The sequence below is a fragment of the Schistocerca americana genome, chromosome X (genome assembly GCF_021461395.2).
Source record: "Schistocerca americana isolate TAMUIC-IGC-003095 chromosome X, iqSchAmer2.1, whole genome shotgun sequence".
In the NCBI taxonomy this organism is placed as follows: domain Eukaryota; kingdom Metazoa; phylum Arthropoda; class Insecta; order Orthoptera; family Acrididae; genus Schistocerca; species Schistocerca americana.
The window spans coordinates 236,515,285-236,518,164 of record NC_060130.1 but is presented as its reverse complement, the minus strand read 5'-3'; the positions used below and the strand labels follow the sequence as shown (position 1 = coordinate 236,518,164).

Genomic DNA, 2,880 nt, shown 5'->3' with positions numbered 1-2,880 from the left:
GATTACCAACTTCTCAGGCTAATACTACCACTACACCTATCCCCACTGAGCATGTCTGAAGCATGACAGGATGACGTCCAGTCTGACCAGCTTCACTGAAAATATTCGTGCAACTTTTTGCACCAACCAGACGCAAATATCATTAGGAACACCCATGTGATAGCCGCCTGTAAAGCTGATGAGTCAATGCGATGTCGATCAACCATCAGGCAGCCATTCCCGGATCTGTCGGTGAACAAGTTATTAGCAACAGTATTTAGATGGAAAGAGGAGGACAGATGCTAGCATGATGTTCCTGATAAACAGGCTTTATGCCTGCATTCTGGATCAAATTTCCAATCTGTCCCTACTGACTGAAGGAATAAAGGCATCTGACACCATTGACTTTGATCCCTCCGCCCATCCATATGACTGAGATGTCAAGCTCGACTGTCCAGTTGGTGGAATTCGAAGTGAGTAAGCCATGTGCTGGTACAGAATTTCATCCTTTCCAGTTCTTTCATACTTCTCTCTTCCATAACAACAGGAGATGCTGGGGTGTATATGCCCTCATCAGTCTCCAATGCTGTACAGCTGCACTTCTAATGTGTCGACCATACCAGCCGCCAAAAGAGCGTCCCTTAGAGGGGTAATTAAACACGTGGATATATTCTACTCTGTAGTTATCTCCATAGACGCTACAAATTGTTGTCCAAATCAGTCTCTCCATATATGTATTACCCTCATATTATGTTCGTGTGCAGTAGTTTTTGCTGGCGTGGGTACTTCGACACAGTTCGGACTGTGGCGTTTCCCTATCTGTCCCGAGAATCATAATGTCCTCACTCCTCCTCAGTTCTATGGCGATTCTTTCTTTCCGTGTAATGAATGGCAGTTCCCCTTAAAGGTAAGATAATGTCTATAAAAAAAAGGTGAAGAATAGTATAATATCTGATTACAGGGTTAGTTGTAAACATCTGGAGTACTTCCCACTATATTCGCATTTAGGGGTAATACTAACAAGTGATATACAATGGGATCATCAGGTGAAATCACTATTACTGGATGGTGAGTAGTGGGTTCATGGGATTTCTGGTGCATTTTTGATATCAAATTGATGTCTAATTAATTATGCAAATTAATTAAAATGCTCAATTTATTACCCCAGCCCCTGATGACATTATAGGTTTTCCCCAGCCACCACGTGGATACCATCCTCCTCCCTTCCCCTTGTCCTCACCACCCCACCCCTAGAAATGGCCGGAAATTGAAATTTTGAAGAGAAATTAGAAAATAGTGGGAAATTCATATTTATTGTCGGGAATATCGAATTCTGTGTGTTCATCTTGAGATTTGGAGACCAGCTGATCTAGTCCACTGTACCACCACCAGCTCTCCCCCACTGCCCTCTGCCCTCTTCCCCAATCACCCTCACCATCTGTAAATTGGTAGGAAAAGGACTGTCTGTGCTGGGCCGCCAGATAGGATGGACATAAGTCTCCATTTTGGACGCAGTGGGGAATATTCTTTATTTAAACAATTTGAGTTGCCATTGATTGAACACTAGACAGTAGTTCCATCCAGATTCGTCACTAACTGCTAGATGTGGAGTGGATATTTTTGCTATTAGTCTAGAACTGGAGAGTTGCTCCAGTCAGTCTAACCAATGGGAAGGATGGGTGGTGGTGGTGGTAATAATAATAGAACAGTAAGCCATCACTGAAGTACATGGATGTAGCCTCCCGTCGATCTACAAGTGAATAACTGCTGGATATGGACGAGATAGTTTTGCTTTAGTCTAGCGTTAGAGTGTTCCTGCAGCCAGTCTAGCCAATAGCCCTATAAGTGAAGGATGAGTAATAACGATAAGCTGCCGATCTTCAAGTGAATAGCTGCTGCTGGGAGGAACATAAAGATGGGTAATAATAATATTGGAACAGCAACCCACTGTCCCACTGCGCCTGTAACATGATGTCTGTATACACGGGACTTCTGTAACAACATCGTTTGGGAATGAAACGCACTTATACCTATTTAAGTGTCGTAAGTCATATCCTATCCCATATAGGAACTTGGGAAATATATTGTATGATATTTTTTTATAAATGTAGTGCTCATTATCTCAATAATACAGTGTCTCAAGACGAAAAAGAAAACTGACTAGCCACCTACAGTCGACTCCAGCAGGCCACACTAATCCGTGACTTCCTGTCGCTCCTTGACCCACTTGTGACTAGCTCCGCTGACCACAGCACAATGCTAGTCAAGCACCAGCGGCGTGGATGTATGCAGTAGTTCCATCCGTGACATAGACTTCTCAGTTTAAAAAATCCAGGATAGACATGTTGTTGACCATATACCTCGAATTTACCACTTGAAATGGAAATTTCTCCTTTTTGTACGACTTATTTTCGAAGATGGAAGAAATTGGGGAATACACTGGGTTTCATTCCGCTAAAGCATCGCTAGTTGTTCTGAAAATCCTGTAACAGTTTGGCGTAGGCTATATTTTCACTAAGTATTCTATTATCAGGTAAAAATATCTGTTCTAATCAGCTTTATATCTGTCACGTCCTGCATGACAGGACTACAATATGAAACTCATTTTTGGCTCATGACGGAGATCTACTTCTGTCACATGCTGTCTCTTCACTTTCGAATTCTCTTAAGTAAGCAAATGTCTCGACACATACGAAGTCTCTCAAGGTAACAGCACAGAGAACTTGTAAATATCAAGTTTATATCACGTATCACTTTATAAATTCGGTAATACATTTAATTTTGTTACGATGGTTACCTGCCCCTGTGTAGGTGGGAGACTGAAATTTTTCTAAAAGATTTCGCCACAACGAAAAAACGCCAGATTACTGGTCCAACTCTATAATCATATACGTCGCACTC

At 42.0% G+C, this 2,880-nt stretch overlaps 1 pseudogene; it reads left to right on the top strand.

Moving 5' to 3' along the window:
* The first annotated feature begins 2,484 nt into the window (after nucleotides 1-2,484).
* LOC124557449 lies at nucleotides 2,485-2,663 on the top strand (annotated as a pseudogene).
* The last annotated feature ends 217 nt before the right edge of the window (nucleotides 2,664-2,880 follow it).